General features: G+C 39.7%; 2 protein-coding genes across 5 annotated transcripts in view; one reads left to right on the forward strand and one right to left on the reverse strand.

Moving 5' to 3' along the window:
* The window catches only part of DNAJC24 (DnaJ heat shock protein family (Hsp40) member C24), a 940,502-nt gene extending 932,973 nt beyond the window's left edge, over positions 1–7,529 (reverse strand). Inside the window, exon 1 of the mRNA XM_050759073.1 lies at positions 7,520–7,529. The gene's annotated coding sequence lies outside the window, so the exon portion shown is untranslated. The remainder of the gene's footprint in view (positions 1–7,519) is intronic.
* The window catches only part of MPPED2 (metallophosphoesterase domain containing 2), a 198,031-nt gene that overhangs the window by 110,285 nt on the left and 68,145 nt on the right, over positions 1–19,601 (forward strand). The gene's annotated exons all lie outside the window — the stretch shown is intronic.

A 19,601-nucleotide genomic window follows, 5' to 3' on the forward strand; every position in this document is an offset into this window, starting at 1 on the left:
AGAACACAAACTAATTTAAAGTGACAGAAAGATCAATGATTGTTTGGACTGGGGACAGAGGGAAGGACACAGACTGCAAAGAGTATGAGGAATATACTGGGGGTGATAAAAATGATTGGTATATTAATTATGGCCTTGTGTCTTCATTATAGTACGTATATATCTGCAACATTTTATAAAGTTGTACAATCTGAATAGATACAGCTTATAAATTTTATCCCAATAAAATTGTTTTGAGAAGGATATTCGGCTGAATGTCATCTTCTGGGGCTTATTTCATTAAACATTTATTTCACATGATTTAACCAATATTTGAAGAATGAAGGAAGATAGATATATTTATGTCAGTCACTTCTGTCATCGGAGAGAAAAAAGATGAAAATATACCCAAGTCTTCTTAAACAAAATAATCCAATTGTAGATTTCATATCTATCCATCTTAGATATCAAAGAATAACCTTTCTAGAACCATGCTCACCATAACTTACATTCAAGGCTATTATCGCTTTCAGTAATAAGGGAAAACTTCAATTTGTATCAGCAACATTCGCTAATCTGTCAAATTATGCAGTTTTTTGTTTTGTTTTGCTTGAAATCTTGGAGCAGCAAAGCAAGAGGGGCATATTAGTTAAAACTCTTTTGGCTGCAAGTAACAAGACATCAACTCAAAATGACTCAAAAAGTGGGAAATTACTGGCTTACATAATTTAGAAGTCCTCAGGGATAACCAACATCAAGCATGACTTGATCCAGATACCAATGTTACTGTTGGAATTCACTTCTTATTTCGTATTATTGGCTGGGTCCTTAAGTGTTGGCTTCATCTGTAGACAGACTCCTCTTGTGGTGGCTGCTGGCAGTTTGAGCTTTCCATTCAGTCATGAGACTCTCATTGTTTTAGCTTGATTTGCATGTTTTTCTTTGGACCAATCAGTGTGGGAAGGAGGATGGAATGCGCTGATGGGCAAGGTATAGTCATGTGCTCCTTCCCAAGCCGGGCAGGGTATGAGTGGACCCCATCTGTACCACACAAATTAACAGTGGAATAGGAGTGAGTTTTCAAGGGAAAATTGGTGTGCTATTACCAGAATAAGGTGGTTTAAATGTTCCACAGGCAAAAATAACAGTTGTCCTCTCTCTCAAAGATAAACACATGAGGTGAGTGATGTCACTATGAGGAATCTCACTGGTGGTAACATTTTTGAGTTCCTGGTCCTATTTGTCTTCCAACCTCTTTTTCCTAGGACCATGGCCATCTGTTCATGGTTAGAACACTCTCAATAGTGGTGGTGGTGATGATGAATTGAAAATCCTGGAATGGTTAATGCCTTCTTAAACTCCCATTAAGCCCAGCAATCTCAGTGTGGCTATATTGGTTAGCTATAGCTATGTAAAAAAATCAACACAAAATGCAGCTGCTTAAATAACAAACATTTATTATCTTACAGCTTCTATGGGTCAGGAACCAAGGCGCAGCTAAAGCTGGGTCCTCTAGCTCAGTCTTTCTCACAAAACAGTAATGAATATGTCGTCCAGAATAGTGGTCTTGTTTCAAGACTTGACTTGGGTGGAATTCACTTCCAACATTACTCAGGTGGCTGTTGATAGGAATCAGTTGCTCGCAGGTTGTTGGACTGAAGGGCTCAGTTTCTCACGGTTTTCTGGGTTTTCTGTTGACTATTGGCCAGTGCTCTTTCTCTATTCCTTGCCATACAGACCTCTCCACAGGGCAGCTCACAATATGGTAACTGGCTTGAATCAGAAGGAGCAGAAAGAGGCAGGAAGATGGAAAGCAAGGTCTTTTGGTAATCTAATCTCAGAAGTAATACTCCATCACTTTTGGCTGAACTTTTTTTTTTATTAGAAGCAAGTCACTAGATCGAGCCCATATCCATACCCAAGGGGGCAACAATTACATATGGGCATGAATACCAGACAGGGAGATCACTGGGAACATCTTAGAGGCTACCCATCATCTTAGAGGCTGCCCATCACAGTGGCAGTGGCAACAGAGGAAATACTTTGCTAATACCTCTTGACATTGAAGTTTTCTGTTGAGAGCCTTAAATCATGGACTGGATACATGAGGCAGACAGAGGCATTTCCAGAAGCTAGGTAGGACCTTTGGCAGGATGGAGTTTATGTTCATGGTTACTAATGCAAACCAGATAAAAAGACAAAACTGAAACTATTAGAGAGTTTGATTGTGAAGTACAGAAATGATTACGGAAACAAGCTGAGAAAGTGAATGTGTAACGAGAGGTAAAATAGAGATACATGCCAAGACTTGTATTTAAAGTGTTCACCACAGAGAGGATCAGCCAAAAAATGTCCAAAACCAAGGAAACAGTTTACAAATTGCAGTGTGTCCATATGATAGAATACCATGTAGCTACTAAAGATATTTTGTTGGAACAGTGGCTTTTAAACTTTTTTTTAACCACAACTCACAGTAAGAAATCTGTTTTATACCGAAAATAAGTATATATAACTATTGGAACCGAAATAAAAATTTCATAGAGGATGTTTATCCATTGTACATAATATGCACTTTGATATTTTGAATTCTATTCTACAAAATGTTTTATAGTGGTAAAATGTGTATATTGTAGAATTTGCCATTTTAACCATTTTAAGTGGCATAAAGTATGTGAACATTGTTGTGCAACTGTCACACTATCTCCAGAACTTTTCCAGCTTCTCCAACTAAAACTCAGTTCTCTAGCTCCCATTTCCTTCTTACCCAGCCCCGAGTAACCACCATTCTATTTTGTGTCTCAATGAATATGACTACTCTAGGTAACTCACATAAGTGGAATTACACAACATTTGTCCTTTGGTGACCAGCTGATTTCACTTAGCATGATGCCTTCAAAGTTCATCCGTGTTGTAACATGTGTTAGAATTTCCTTTCTTTGTAAGGCTGAATAATATTCCATTGTATGTATATACCACATGTTGTTTATCCATTTATTTGTTGATGGACACTTGGGTTGTGAAGGTACTTGGAGCAAAAGTGTGAAGCCTCTCTGTGAGCATCAGGTTGACAATCTCTATTGAGTCACAGTATCCTAAGCTGCAACTAAGGTCCTCTTCTCCCTTGATTTTTATGCTTTACTATTATTACTATTATTCGAGACAGATCCTTGTTCTGTTGCCTAGGCTGGAGCGCTGTGGCACCACCATGGCTCACTGCAGCCTCGACCTTCCGGGTTCAAGCAATCCTCCCACCTCAGACCCCAGGCATGCACCACAACCCTGGCTAGTTTTTTAGTTTTTTGTAGAGATTGGGTCTTATGTTGCCTATGCTGGTCTCAAATTGCTAGGCTCAAACTGTCCTCCCGCCTTAGCCCCTCAAAGTGCTGGGATTGCAGGCAGGAGCCACTGCGCCTAGCCTTATGCTGAATTTGAGAGACATATTCTGTAGACATATCCAAATGTTGTGCACAAATGGCGTGCACTGTAGCTGGGATTGACAAGAATCACACTTTGACTTTATTAACCTTGAAAAATGTTTTTTGGCATTTAGTTGCATGTGGTTTATGAGATTATTCTGAGTCTGGGCATTAAATTGATTAGTTATCCTTCAAAAACCCATGGGTTATGGTTCCAAGAGAAAAAGATAGCAAATTAGGATACATGCACACCCCTGCATCAATGGTAGAAACTTATTCCTATGTCTTGAGTTTCATTTGTTCATTAACTTAGCTATCATTTATCGAACGTCTGCTCACTTTAATGTCAGGCACAGTCCTAGGTGCTGGGAATATGGGAATGAACAAATTAAAATACTGACCCTAGAAAACCTTTATAAGCCTCTTAGTAAAAGAGAGAGAGAAGTAGATCATTTAATAGATTGTCACAAGTGCTACAGCAATTTTGTAAGATGACTTGGGAGACAGACACAATGAGCACCCAATTCAGCTTGGGTAAGGACAAGCTTCAGGAAGACTAAGAATAATCCGAAAGAGGATATTTAAGGCAGAAAGGGCAGCATGCCCAATGAGTAGAAGCAAGTAAGAATGCAGGACATGTGTGGTAGGATGAGAAGGCCGTAAAGGCCTCATGTGCTGGGTGAGAGAGCTTGGATTGTATCCTGTGGTTTTGGTGAACCATGGATAGGTTTTAAGTAGGACAATTATTTGGCTATATTTATCTTTTGGAAAGAACTCTAGCAGCAGTGTGGACTAAGATGAAGGGAATGGGAAGGAAGTGAGACCAGGAATGTTATAATTGTCCAGGAACAAGATGTTTAGGATCTTACTTTGAAGCATCATCATGTGAGATGATCAGGAAAGAAAGACCCAAGAGAAGCGGAGAAGATAGAATCGAAAGATTTAGAACTAATGGGCTGAGGGCAAGGGAGAAGTTAAGATTACATTTCTGGCTTGCTGGCTAATATTAAATGATTCTCTAGTAATCTGATAATGAACCACTAATTGAGTCTTTTTCCAAGGAGCCCTATGGGCACCTTCTACGTGGCACATCCTGCAAGCTTCTTTCTTCCATTATCTGTGGAGGCATATTCATGGAGAGAATCTTAGAGGTTAAAAATTGGTCTATGCAGATGGCTAGAGGCAGAAGAGATGGGGAAGAAGCAAGGAGAAAAGCGGCCATTGAAACTAGAACTTGGTACTACGGGTTAGATTAACGAATGTAGCAACGTGAGTCTGAAAGTAGAAATAAGCCACCAGGCCCTTAGCTGGGAAGAGTGGGAGATTCGGGGGATGTAGATAAAAGTAGCTCAGGGCACAGATGATTTAGATAAGACTAAGTGATATGAAGGTGTTGGCAGTCGACTTCTATAAAAAGTTTTGAGATGTAATTCATGTATCATACAGATCACCCATTTAAAGTGTATAATTTGGTGGTTCTTGGTATGTTCAGAGTTAGGCAGTCATCACCACGGTCAATTTTAGGATGTTTTCATCACATAAAAAGAAACCTCATAACTATGAGTAGTTCATTTCTCTAATTCTACTGATGGCCATTTCTCTGCCCTCTACCCCCTGTCTCCAGACGACTACTCATCTACTTTTTGTCTCTATATATTTGTCTATTCTGGACACATTAAAAAAAATCCCTCCCATCTAACTATAATGTATACATACTTCAATCAACTTTTAAGTGGTGCTTGCAGCTTATTATGGGGGCTTGTTTGCTTGACTGACCATACTGGGTCAGTAGGGTAGGGGATAAGTGAAGGGAGGTTTTCTAAAACCTCTTATATTAGAATCATGAGGTGACCATCCAGCTGTCCACTTCATGATGGACCATCCTATGTATACCTTAAAAATGAAAATGAATAATAAATTTTCATAAAAGAACATGCTAAAATCGAAGCGGATAAAATGATTAAAATGGACAGATAAAAAATTCAGTCACCAAGCACTTGTACAACCACTCACAAGTTGAAGTTGCAGCAAATAATGAATTAGATATTGCTGCTCAAATGATATGATTCTAGCTGGGCTGAAGCTACTCTCCATGGAGTTCTCTTGGTACCTTCCATGACACAGTGATAATGAGCCCTAAGTCCTTTCCTTGAAGGATTCTTAAGAATCAGACCATGCTCCTTTAGGGAAATTTACTGGTTTTGTATTATCAAATTAATAGGTATAGAGAAGGAAGCCATTTGCCTGCTAATCAATGGAGGATATGAAAGGAGTGATCATGATAATGATAATGATGGTGAAAATGATAATGATAATGATAATAACACCTTGCATTTGAGGGCTTACTTCTGTGGGAGGCACTCTCTAAAGGGCTTTACACACCTCTCTATTTAGTTCTCAACCTGCTCCTTGGGTACCTCTAACTACAGAAGAGGAGGCCAGGTACAAGAGATGTTATATAGTAATGTACTTAATAGGAGAATATGCTTAATTGGAGAAGTAGGACTGAACTTGGCTTTTTCTACTATGCTGGTGCTACGTCTCCGATTCTGAGTTTTTTCATTTAAAAAGGAATAACAGTATGCATGCATCCTTATTAGGTTGTTTGCTGCTATGGGAACTAGATGAGTTAATACATGTAAACTTTCTAGAACCATGTCTGTCATCTAGTAAGTGCTCAATGAATATTAGCCATTATTTTGTATTATTGTTGTCATTACTATTCAATATTTTTGATATTAGAAAAAGATAGGCCATATTTTAAGAAAAAAGTAGACAGTAAGGAAACAGAAATGCAGGCACATAAAGTCAGTGAAAACTACATTTCTTTTCCACTTCCATCAAAGGCTATTAAATGTAGGGCCTGCTATTGTATATTTATTCAGACATCAATCTTAATCAGCTCCTTTGCTACTTTGGCGGTAAGGGCATTGTAATTCTATTTTTATCGGTTCCTTCCTGTGCACCAGACATTCAAAATAGCATGAGTAAGGATCAAAAATATCTTAATGGATTTGGTTCCCAGAGATATCAGTGACCAGGGGAAGAGTTTTGCAGAAATTTCTTCCTGAACTGATAAGGAAGGTAAGTGGGGAAGGTGTAGGGAGGGCTGGCTATGCAGCTTGCTGTTAAGTCTGCATGGTGTGAAAGGCAAAGATCCAGTGGTAGAGTGAATTACAAGAGTCCCTGGAAGAATCTGGAGGATCAGAGCATAAATGCCTCCTATTTTCAGGTTTATGCTTGGGACCAGTGTTGTGTAATCCTTGAAGATAATACCTCCCCTTCATGAGGTAGCCATGGTTTTGGTGAACAGACTTCCCGGTGTGATTGTGTTGCACACACACAGACACAATATGGAGGTTCCTATATGATTAATATTTTTATTTGTATGTCTTGCCTGGGCATCTTTTCTTTCTTTTCTCTCTCCTTTCTTCTTTCTGGTTCTCTCCTAATTATTTTACCTCTTCTCCTCCTTCTACCCTCTTTTTCCCCTCTGCCTCTCTTTCATTCTCCCTTAGTGCCATTTTATATTCAGACTAACCATCATCAAAAAGTTATCAAAGTTTGTAAACTGAGATTGAAGGGAAGAGAAAATGAGATTAGAGTATCCAGAACAACTATAGATCTTACAGCAATGCATGCAGTGGTAGGCTATGCCACATGGTGAAGTGTGACACAATCTTAGATGGTGCACAGGTGCACATTTGTTCCTTAGTAATTATGTATTTATTGCATGCATATTGAAAAGAGAGAGAGAGTGTGTGTGAGTGTGTAGTATGCCACACTTGTGATTTCATGGATATTCTTGTTTAGGATAAGGATAAATTTATTTAAGTAATAAAAGTGATACCATATGTAGAGAAATATTTAGTAAATATTAGTACAGGTGCTACACAGATGTAGCTAATGAATCATGACTCTAGTACATGAGGACTGAAGCTTGGGATACACTGTTGTAATACATGGCATCTTTTACTTGCATCGGGGGCCTCTGAGGAGAGCTGTAGAATGTGGTTGTTGGTCCATTCCAAGTGATCTCCAAGGAGCCTCCATGTTGTTTTGCCTTGGTTCTGCCATAGCATCAGTAAACGCATCTCAGAGCTAAGGATTCTGAATAAAACCAACCCCCTCCTACCCCCAACAGTTCCACAGCTGCATCTCTTGATGAAAGCCCAAGGCGTGAGCAATAACTCTACACCAGCAACTCGAGTTTTTAAACATTTAAATATGTGTAGCAGGTGTGAATGTTATTCTACTATGATATGCAGATGCAAGAAATTTCACGTCAATGTGTTTGTTTGTTTGTTTTTAGAGTGGAAGTAAATCTAAAACTGAGCCTCGTCCCTTGGCGTGGGAAAGAATTAGATCACACTTGTGATGGGGGTTCGCTCGACCTTGGCTCCCAGCCCAGGGCCTGGGGGAGATCCAGGCCATTTGGTGGGAGCCCTCTGCACCATGGTCCACACTGGCCACTGCTGATGCGTCCTCTGTTAGTATAACGTGGGCCCTTGAAATCAGGCAATGTCTCTGTTTTCACTGACTTGGGCTTGGGGATCTCTTTCCAAGCTGGGAGTGATGGCATGATTTAGGACATCACACAGCTGCTTCAGCTGAGGGCTTGTCACTCCCCACCCAGCCTGACGGCTTGCCGGGAAGTCCAGCTGAGTCCTCACTACTCCAGACAGTCCCTCCCTTTTCATTCTAGAGGAGTCCCCCTCCTGCTTAATCTTGACTGTGTCTGGAAGCCCTTTACCCTCAACCCTGTCCCCAAAGGCACACACCTGGCTCTCCTCCCATATGTGTTGATCTAGCCTTGTGCCCTCAGTGACAGCAAAAGCCAGGAAGGGTGGGGGTGGGGTGTTTTTGCAACTTCTGTTTAAACCATCACATACAAACACCCCTGAGGCAAAGGGGCACGAGGTCTTCTTAGAATAAGGGAGAGAAAATCAAACACAGATTAGTATCTCTATCAACAATTCTGTCATGTGAAGGAAAAATTTGAAATTTTTGGATATGCATAAAGGGTATGTTATAATATGATACATACATACATACATACACATATTCAATTCAGAGGCTCAGAAGTGTGTTCAAATAGGCATATGTATTAAGCATGGTTTCCCGTTGTTACCAGAATTGGCATGGAATTATAGCATCTGAATGTTATGATTGTATAGGCCTTAACAGTTATATCTTCCAAATGCATTTTATCCAAAAATGCAGTAGGTATTTGGGGCCAGAAAGCCCTGTTTCAGTTGAATTTGCAAAAGCATTCGAACTGGGAGAAAATAACAGAGGATCAGCCCAGTTTCTGGTCTAACCTTAGGTTCATTTGCATCACTGCCCCTTCAGTATTGATGTTTTAAAACTCAATGGCTACCCTGATCCTTGGCTCTTTGCATTCAGGCACATTCTCCATTGCCCTGCTTCCCTCTGCATCACAGGGCAGATTGGCCTCTGCCATCTAGGGTCCAGCCATCCCTGAAGAGCCCTTTCCTCAATGGACCCAGCTGGATAGCCCACCATTGGCCCGGATGTCGGGGTGTTCCTGGCCTCCAGCTGAGCAGCACCTCTTCCCTTCATCACTCCAGCCCCATGGCAGGGAGCAACATCCTTCAGTTGCTAAATCCACATTCCTCTTCTAACACTTTTGAAAAGTAATGTTCCATGTTAATATTAATTCCTAGATTGAATTACCTGACTCTATCATACCTTGCTCTCCTAGCTGAATCCTGATTCAAAGGGGGAAGGTAAGTCTATTAAGTTTCAGATACTAAAATTTATAGCTCAGAAGCTTAGATTCTATGTAGAAATCCACAGGAACAAATAATAATACCTTTCATTTTTGTCATTCAATAGTTACAGATCTGTTCTTCTTTTGCAAGCTTAAGAGCACCTCCTTTTGCAGGCTTAAGAGCAAAGAGTGTACACTCATAGAGTTACATTCTAGCAAGGAACAGGCCGACTGAAGAGAAAAGTAAAAGAATATCAGACACTGAGAAGTGCTGTGCAAAGGAGTAAAAGAGGATGATATTTTAATGATAGGCTGCTTTGGGGAAGGCCTTGTAATTACTATAAGCTTGGGTGTAGCTTTCAAAGACACTGAAACCTTATACAGTCATCTCTCAGTATATGTGGGGGATTGGTTGCAGGACCCCTACATATACTCAAATCAGCAAATATATACAAAAAGTCTTCCCTCCATATTCATGAGTTTCACATCCTGCAAATGTATTCTCAGTCTGTGTGTGGTTGAAAAAATTCCGTGTGTAAGTGGACCCACACAGTTCAAACCTGTGTTGTTCAAGGGTCAGCTGTACTGTTTTTGCTGCTACTTCAGATTCTACCTGCCAAAGGTCACAAATTAGGGCTACGTTTGGAAGTTAAATATGTTGTTTTCCATGTGCAGTATTTTATTTAAACAAAGAAGAAAAGGCTGGGCTGGGCATGGTGGCTCACACCTGTAGTCCCAGCACTTTGGGAGGCCCAGGTAAGTGGAATTGTTTGAGCCCAGGAGTTCAAGACTAGCCTACGCAACATGGTGAAAGCCCCTCTCTACCAAAAATGAAAACAAAATTTAGCCAGGCATGATGTTGCGGGCCTGTAATCCCAGCTATTCAGGAGGCTGAGTTGGGAGGCAGATGTTGCAGTGAGCTGACATCGTGCCACAGCATTCCAGCCTGGGAGACAGAGTGAGACCCTATCTCCAAAGAAAAAAACACACAAAAAAACCAAACAAGTTTAAAGGTCTTCTTGTGGAACACTTACTTTCCAGTGTGTAGTAGTTCCCGTCACTATTTCCAATTGTTTTATATTACAGCCTCACCAGCTTACCATATCTACATGAACTCCAAATGCAGTTCCAATGCGAACCATTTGAGATCATTTTAAATTGCTTAGCATCACTTCTCCTGTTTGAGAACCTACCATATACCAGATACTGCTGAAAATTTCAAAACTTCACAACATACCTTGTGAAGAAAGTATACTAACGCTCATTTTCAGACCACATTGCTAAGACCTAGAGATCACATGCCTAAAAGTATATACCTAGTGAGTAGTAGAAATTGGACTGTTTGCTTACTACCAAAACCTATCTCTTAACTGAGTTGGATTGAACGGTAAGCCTGTGATAGATATCCATGGTGTCTTATTTGTGTTAGCAATGCCTCCCCAATCTGATAAGTTCCTTGAAGAGGAGTTAGTTACTCATCTAAATCCCTGCATTATCACAATAGAAACTAACTCGAATTATGAAATTATAATTTTATAAAATTATAAACCATAAAAGTGAATTGATTGGAGATAAACAACAAGTCATAGCTTTGAATATTCCCAGGTTCGCCTCTGAAGTTGATCAGAGATTCTTCTGATAAGCAAAATAACTTAGCAGGTTTCTGCCCCATGGCACAAAACAGACACATGAAATGCCAACTGTTTATCCAGATGATTGGAAAACAGCCAGTTTGAAGTAGTGAAGCCTGAGTTTCAAAGTGGCTTATTAAAATCAAGTACAACAAGAAACTAAAGGTAAACTTTTTGACATTACCATGGAAAAGTGAGAAAGAAAGGATGATGTGTGTAAGTAGGTTGTGTTTTCAATGTAGTGTTATCAATTTCTCTTTCTTGGGAAGGATGATCCCTTATTCTGAAATTATGTCCATCCTACTTTTTAGGCTTAATTTTTTTTGTAATTGAAATGTAGATGATAGTCAAGTGGTGTGTGTGTGTGTGTGTGTGTGTATGTGTGTGTGAGAGTATCCTTTCATGGTAGAATAGAAATTAACTACTTATTAGTACCTAAACATTCCTTGAAATTTTACTAGTCCATGAGATCCAAGTCTGATAACCTCTGCCTCTGATAAAATATCAACTTAAATAGGCTGATGTATTTACCATATCACTTACTTGTTAGGATAATGTTTACGTCGTTATTAAGGTATTATAGATATATGTCGATATAACTAATCAAATTTTTATTGAACACTTGCTATAAACCAGTTTTTAGTCAAATAGTTTAAAGGTTCCTTTGAAGTTTTTTTTAGGTATTGCATGGGTAAATTTCAACCTAGCTCTTCCTTGACTTGTATTTTCTGAAATTCACTATTGTAGGGTTCAAATTATGTGTTACTTCATTTATATATATATACACACACACACACACACACTATATATATATATAGAGAGAGAGAGAGAGAGAGAGAGAGAAACAGTTTAGACATAATCCCATATCAGTTAGGGTTTTTATGTTCCAAGCAATTCTGTGTTAACAAAACTCAACCCAAACTGTCTTGTACAAATGGAATCTTTTGTCTCCATATTTTAAAACTTCAAAGGTAGATATGGCTTTAGAGGTTTTAATGTGGCCTTAACATGTAACCCGGATGCTGTTTCTTCTTTTACACTTCGGAGCTCCGTTTCTCACAGGTTGGCTCCATCCTCAGGCATGCTGTCTCCTCAGGCTTTCAAAATGGCTGCTGGCCACTTTGCAGAGCTAAGCCAGGAGGAAAGAGCAAAATCCAGAGACTGAGCCTGCTGACTGATTTGGCTCCTATGCTCATGCCTGCACCAACCTCCAGGGCTAAAGGGGTGGAATGCTTGAATGGCCTTACCTGGGTCACAAGCGCCACTTTGCTGGGCCTGAAGTGCAGCCACTTCACTGTGGATCCCCAAATGGAAGTTGGGGCTGTTGGGTAGAGGAAATGGAGGAATGAGTATGGGAAACCAACAAATGTCCACTACGAACTGTTTACTGGAGGTAGGAAATGAACAGCTGGTCTTTGAAGCTCACTTTCTTTACACAATTACAATCATTTGGTGTTTATTTTCTTCAGTTGTGACCAGGATTACATTGTAATTGATATTTCAGAATTGCCCTGAGTGGATGGCAGAGAAAACTTTCATAGTGACATAAATCTATACAAAGAAAAGGTGATAGAGATTTCTAACCTCTTGTATCCCTGTTGTAAGTTTACCAATTGAATAAAAATGGACAGATTCAATTCCAAAGTCACTGAACTATTGCTGACTCTTATGTTTCCTTTTATGAAAACCACAGGTTCTTTAGGAAAGTCAACTTTTCTCCCTCCAATAGTTAATACTCTTTTCCCCAACTGTTCCCCTTCTGTATGACCCTTTTCTTTCCAGATTTAAAATCTCTTCATATGTGCCTTTTAAAACATCTTGTTAAACTTTCCATTCATCAAATAAATACCAGATGATAGGGACTGTGCCCTTTTCCATACTTTTTGCCATGTGGGTAATAAATACATCTATTTACTTCATTTTCCATCAATTAAAAATACTACAGTGGCTTTTTATTTAATCGGTTATATGGAAGTTAGACGGGATGGGAATGGAACGTTATTAGACTTCTTGTTTGCGAGTACTTGGACATTAGTAAACTTCTCTTGAGATCCAGTCCAGGAAAATAGATTGCTGGCCAGAAATAGAAACAGCATTTTTTTCCTTAAATAAAGGAAGTCATTGTTTAAAATAATACTTAAAAATTTTAAAGAGACTAATTGTCCCTTTCCTTTTTAAGAGTATTTTTGAACATACTTTTAAAAGACTCTTGGTGTCTTCATATTATTTTACAATTATGCAGTGATTTTTTTAACACAAAGCATATATTGAAGTCTATTATTCCTTCCCGCCCAAGTTGGGTGTATAAGTTGGGGGTGATTTTTCTCTCTTTCCAGCTGTGTCATAGAATCACACAAACGAGTTCATACTGGGGCTTAGTGCTTGTAGACTTTCCATTTTGTTTGCTTTTTGCTGTTTTCAGTGTATTGTTAGGTTAAAGGAATGCTTCTATCTTTGATTACTCCCTGGTAATGGGGACATCTTTACCCTGGAAAGCAGGAGGTAATGAAGAACAGGTGTTCAATATGAACTTTCAGTTTTATTTTCTCAGAACTGTGCCCAAAACTAGGGCAAAGCTTTCCAAGTATTTTAGTGCAGATTATTGTATTGATAGCTGCAGTATTTCCCTTGGTCTCCCTCCAGAACCCATATCCCAAGCCTCTAAGTCTGACAACACTTGAAGGAGCCATGAAAACTTGCTGACTTACAATTGATAAGTTGATCAAATGAATTTATGCAAGAGAGTGAGTGCCCAGCATTTCTGTCTCAATGTTTACACAGGATAATCTCCTGAAACGTAGCAAAGTTTTCATTTGTGATAAGAAATAGATGCTGCTTCCCTTCAGAATCTGAAATAAGATTAGGCAAAAAATTCTAGAGATGAAATTGTCAGGATGATTTTCGCTTAAATATGTGAGGGCCAGAAGAACATTTACTCTTCATAAATAATATTTAGCCTCCATAGTCAACTTCCAGGGAACATCTCTGTTTTTTCATGGCCTTTTTTATCGTATGCCTGCCTCAGGGTGCTGAATTTTGGACTGTAAGTTCAGGCAAGTCTCCATCTTTTTATCCTGCAACAGGCCTAACAGTCTTTGGGACTCCTATTCTTAGTGCAGACATTGTAGTGTGAGTCACAGCAGCTACAGAGTGCTTTCCACTCCAACAAGGGTAGAGTTGCTGGCTCTCAACTTCGCTGTGGCACAAATGCAGTACTCACCGAGGCCAGTTCTGTGGCATCTCTGGTGCAGCGTCACCGTTTTCCTAATAGATTCTTTTCATTTTTTTATTGGTAAAATATACATAACATAAAATTTACCATTTTTAACTATGTTTTAAGTGTACAGTTCAGTGGCATGAAGTACATTCACATGGCTGTGCAACCATCACCACCATCCATCTCCAGAGCTTTTTTCATTATTTCAAACTTAAACTCGGTATCCATCAAACGATAACTCCCATTCCTCCTTCACCCGAGCCCCTAGAAACCACCATTCTCCTTCTGTCTATACGAACTTGACTACTTTAGGTGCCTCATATAAAGGGAAATCATTCAATCTTTACCCTTTTGTGTCTGGCTTATTTCACTTAGCCTAAATGCCCTCAAGATCCATCCATGTGTCAGAATTTCCTTCCTTTTTAAAGCTGAGTGACACTCCCCTGTGTTTATATACCACATTTTGTTTATCCATTCATCTATCAGTGGACACCAGGGTCGCTTCCACCTATTGACTATTGTGAATAATGCTGCCATGATTGTGCTTGTACAAATACCTGTTCAGATTCCTGCCTTCACTTCCTTTGGGTATATACTTAGAAGCGGAATTGCTGGGTTCCATGGTAATTCTGTGCTTAGTATTTTTAGGGTTTGTCATACCACTGTACACAGTGACTGCCCTATTTTACATTCCCACCAGCAATCTGTAAGCTACTTTTTAGCAGACATAATTCCCACCACACCCTACTCTCAACAATATAAAACCAGTATTCATCTGATTCTTTTTTTAATTTAACATTAAAAATTTTTAAAATATGTATGTATGTATGTATGTATTTATTTATTTAATGTCTTTATGTTTTAGAGACAAGCTCTTGCTCTGTTGCCCAGGCTGGAGTACAGTGGCACTATCATAGTTCACTGCAGCCTGGAACTCCTGTGATCAAGCCGTCCTTCCTTCTCAGCCTCCAGAGTAGCTGGGGCTATAGGTGCACCACCATGCCTGACTAGTTTTTTAAAAATATGTTTGTAGAGACAGGAATCTCACTCAGTTGCCCAGGCTGGTTTTGAAACTCCTGGCCTCAAGTGATCCTCCTGCCTCAGCCTTCCAAAGTACTGGGGTTACAGGCATGAGCTACCACACTCAGCCTGATTCTTGTCAGTAAAGGTTTTTCTCCATTTTGGGGGCGAGGGGGAAAGTTGGACTCTGGACTTATATTGTTGCCAAGGGAAGCAGAAATGTATCAAAAGAAGACAAGAAGAAAAAAGCAAAAACTGTGGCATAATGCAAAAGAAAAGCCAGCAGTCACAAAGGATACAGGGTCCTCTGGATTTAAGCAGAAAACGCTATAAGCAGGGTGTGAAACTCCCATCTGTCCGTTGCTGCTTCATTTTAGGGTGCACCTGATCTCGTGTGTGCCAAGTACAAAATGCCCCGTGTGCCTTTGTAACGGCCAAGCCCCCAGTGCTTTCTCATTCGCACAGTGGCCATGTGGTCTACAAAGAGAAGCAGACGCCAGGCTGACTCTCAAATAAAGCTTCCTTGCTGCTGTTTGCCTCCAGATAGTTCAAGCCATTTCCTTTCATTTTTGGGAAAAAAGAGTGTCAGTTTGGCTTTCTGAAAACAGTTGCCACCTTTGAGCAAAGCTAATTAACTACAATACACATGTTCAGGATTTCCAGAGAGAAAGAAATGTTTGATACTGGTATATGTTACCCAACCTAACCACACATATGGCAGGTTTGGGCCAAGAGGAGGGAGCAAGAGGACATTAGTTCTGATTTCAGGTAACTGTTAACTCGTTCTACTTCTTGGAATAATATGATACCAGAGAGAGAGAGAGCGTGTGCTTCTATGTGAAGCTTTGTGGATTTGAAAACTGCTATACTGAATATTTTATGATGTTGTCAAGGCCTCCCCTTATCATGTGACCTCAAGGCGCTAACTATGGCTTTCATCTTGTGAAGTCTTGAACATTTGCAGTTGCAGAAAAACCTCAAGAGACCCAGTATTTCAAAAGCCATAGTTTAGGTTTTATTTTCTAGGCTGGGATGTTTGTGGGTTTTCTTATTATAAAATTAGAGTTGTCATAGTGATGTTGTGTATTTCAAACCAGATATTTCATGGTTGCAGAAAAGTCCCACTTTAGGAAATGGGTTTCTTTATGAATGTGCTAACATTGTGCACACAAAGTAGCACAATACAGATAAACAGGCATCTTTGGTAGGTGGGGTGTTTGGGTAAATTTATATTTCTGAGGATTGAACAAAAACTCCTTTACCTTAAGAACTGTGCAAAATGGTCCTAAAAAAAAATTAAGTCAGTCTAGTCTCTAGATGTCCGTAGTTAACATAATTTTATTGTTCTCACTCATCCAGCTTTAGAACATATGGTTCCTGAATACAAGTCTTAGCTTTGACCTCAGTGCTTGTTAACCCAGTGCCTGAGCCCTTCTTAGACATGAATGAGAACCTTTGGTGGTAGAGCAGGAAATTGGCACTTTAGCACCCAGGGTGATTTTTATGCCCACTAATGTGTGAGAACAATTGACTTTGAAGCTGTAGGTGTTTAGATTGGTGGCGTATTTATTCCTAGAATTGCTCCATGTAATTTGACTTCTGATGAGGACATCTTTCTGTTTCTTTCCTCCAAAATGGAAGGCAAACTAAATTAAAATAGCCAGTTAATTCAGGTTCTGAGTTGGTTGGGATATGGATAATTGAGATCTTTTTGCTGATTTCTAAAATATTTTCCCTTAATGATCTGTTGGATTTCAAGTGCATTCTGCTCTGTGTTATAGAAGGAGGGTTGGTGTGAAACTTAGGGGGACTCCAATTATATACATAGTTCACTTACTAGTTCCATAATTTAGGATGTCATCTTTTCCTATTGACTTTCACTTTCTTTGCACTTAAATGGGAATGTTGTACTATTGATCTCAGTGTTTCTTTCCATTTCTAGCATCTTATGATTCCCTTCTTTATTTTCTAACTTTTTCTCTTCCACCCTCAAAACATTTTCTCCATGCATAGAACTGGAAAGGCCCTTTGAGATCATTTCATCTTAATCTCTCATTAGGCACAAGAGAAAATAAGCTGAGGAACAAATTGGAGATGCTGCTTTGAAAGAGCCCACATGCGAGCCTGGGGCTTCAGCTCTCACAGTAGAGCTCCTTGCACTGTGGCATGAATTGTCTATCATATGTGGGGCTCCATTTCTTGCATTCCAGCCCTGCCTGGTAAGTATTTGGTACAGCAGCAGCAGAGGTTGCTCTCAACATTTGGACATTAGGAATTTAATGCATTAGGATTGGTTCATATGTGTCATCAAATTGTATCTGGGGACAGAGATTCTGGGGAGACTCACATACGAGTTTGGCTCACAGGTAAACCCCAGATGACTCTTGTTACTAACTCTAGAATACCCAAACAGCATATATCGCGAACGTTTTTGCAGTGTACTGGAAAGGGCATGACCTTTGCACTTCGAACTATGTTATAATCCTGGTTTGGGAATGTATTAACTGTGGCATCCTAGGCAGGTTACCTTACCTCTCTGAGCCTTATCAACATAAAGGTTGTGAAATAACTAGTTTGTGGATTAAATACAATCTTACATGTAACAATTCCTGGAATTTAGTGGGCACCAAGTAAATACGAGCTCATGGATCTTTCTTTACTTGTTGGTATTATTGGAGTTTGAAACTTTGCAAACTTGGGACACACATCAACGACTTGAAAATACAAGGGGGTAATTTTAAACTTCTCATGATACCAACTTTCAGCAATTTAAAAAGAAAGAACTGGTTTTTTTGGAAAATTAGGAAGTCAAAATGCCAGACTCATCTATAAATGCGAAACTCTTTTTGAGCTTTTATAGTATGGGCTTATGACATCAGTAAGGATCCAGCCCCTTCATTATTGGAACCTGTCACAGACCAGGGCAGGAAACCTCTCCCTTGTTTTGTCACCACTTTTTCTTGTTCTCAGAGCTCCTTTAGAACATGTCCAGGGAACATTGCTGGATATGCATTCTCAAAGCATGTTGCTGTACTCCATAAATGCTGATGAGTTTTTTTCCCCCAGACCAACGGAAGTCATATAAGTGAAATGCCTTCCATTAAAGGACAGAGAAGAAAATTTATCAAAGAAAGAGTGAGAAGAAGGTTGACCCCACTAGGAATGGAATTTTCTCTCTATAGCTTACTCCTCTTGATGAAGTATTAATTTTTAACAGGAATATAGATCACTTTTTTCCAGGTGTGAATTAGTTGCTATTGTGAAGTATTTGCCATTCCAAACCGTTTTTGTTCTTATTGCTAGCTGTGTGATTGCATGAATAATTAGTGCCCACGGAGTGCTTTAAGAGCCTAACCTTCCTGGAAAGACAGTGCTAGTATAAAGGGTCTTATATATGAAACCATTATGGCACTGTTTAAGGCATTGGAAAGGTCCAGAATATTCTGTGCCCATGAGAAAAAAAGTGGGATAAAAAACAGAAAGTGAGTGCTAGGCCACTTCTTTTTATTCCTCTATTTGATTCTTAGGATTATAGAATCTCAGGATTTCAATATTGCTTAAAGATTATCTAACCATCAAGTACATGGATTTCTTACAACAGTCCTGTACTACACACACACGTGCGCGCACACACAGGATTGGGGAGAAACACAGAGAAAGAGAGAAAGAAAATGAGAATGAATGAATGTATCAACTCTGCTTTACTGCCCAAGTGATGTATGGAATGTGACCCCAACACCTGTTACCCCATATATAGTCAAGATTGATTTTTGTTGGTTGGGTACCAGTCCCTCTTCCGCTCATTGCCATGTGTTTATTCCCCTCAACTGAACCATTCATCAGGTAAGGATATGTGTCCTTCTCAAACCCCCTTTCTTTGAACCCACATCCATCTAATGTCTTTGTTCACATATCAGACAGCTCCTCAAATAGTCAAAGGGAACTTGGCATTTTCCTTAATCATCTCTTCTGCAGCTGAATGTTCCCAGATTCTTCATTCACTCCTTGTTTTTGAGAATGACCAGCAAAACTAAAGGAATGGGTGTAGGTTTCTTCCATTATTTATATAGTGCAGCTTTTCCATCGAGAAACGATATTTATAAAGGACAGATAAAGACATGTCTGCAGAGAAGTGAAATTCTTAGAAAGTATGCTCCACTTGAAAGGCAAGACATAGAGGTTTTGAATGCAAGCTGTGATGAAACATTACCCAGGACAGTGTCTTGTCTGTGTTAGAGTGGGGAAACTGAGTCATGAAGCCTCTTGGTCAAAGCGTCACTATGTCAATCTTGCAGAGCAGAATGCCTGTCAGGTTAATGAGTGCTGCATGTACCCAGAGGCAGTTCTGAGCATGGTAGGACTGCCCAGGTGAGGGCTCTTTACCTTTGTGAGTGGGGAGCTCCCATACCTCATCAAGTTAAGCCAAGCTGATCTGGAAAGGGACACCTTCCAGTGGGAGAATAGGGATGCTTAATTGATTTACACTGTTGATGAAGCACACAGCCATGAATTCTGGTTGCGTCCTATCCCATATGGGGAGTAAGGCATAAGTTGTAGAAGCTGCCTTTTGGCATTAAAAAACAAAGGGCATGCATTGGAGTAAC

This window comes from Macaca thibetana, chromosome 14 (genome assembly GCF_024542745.1).
Source record: "Macaca thibetana thibetana isolate TM-01 chromosome 14, ASM2454274v1, whole genome shotgun sequence".
Taxonomy (NCBI): domain Eukaryota; kingdom Metazoa; phylum Chordata; class Mammalia; order Primates; family Cercopithecidae; genus Macaca; species Macaca thibetana.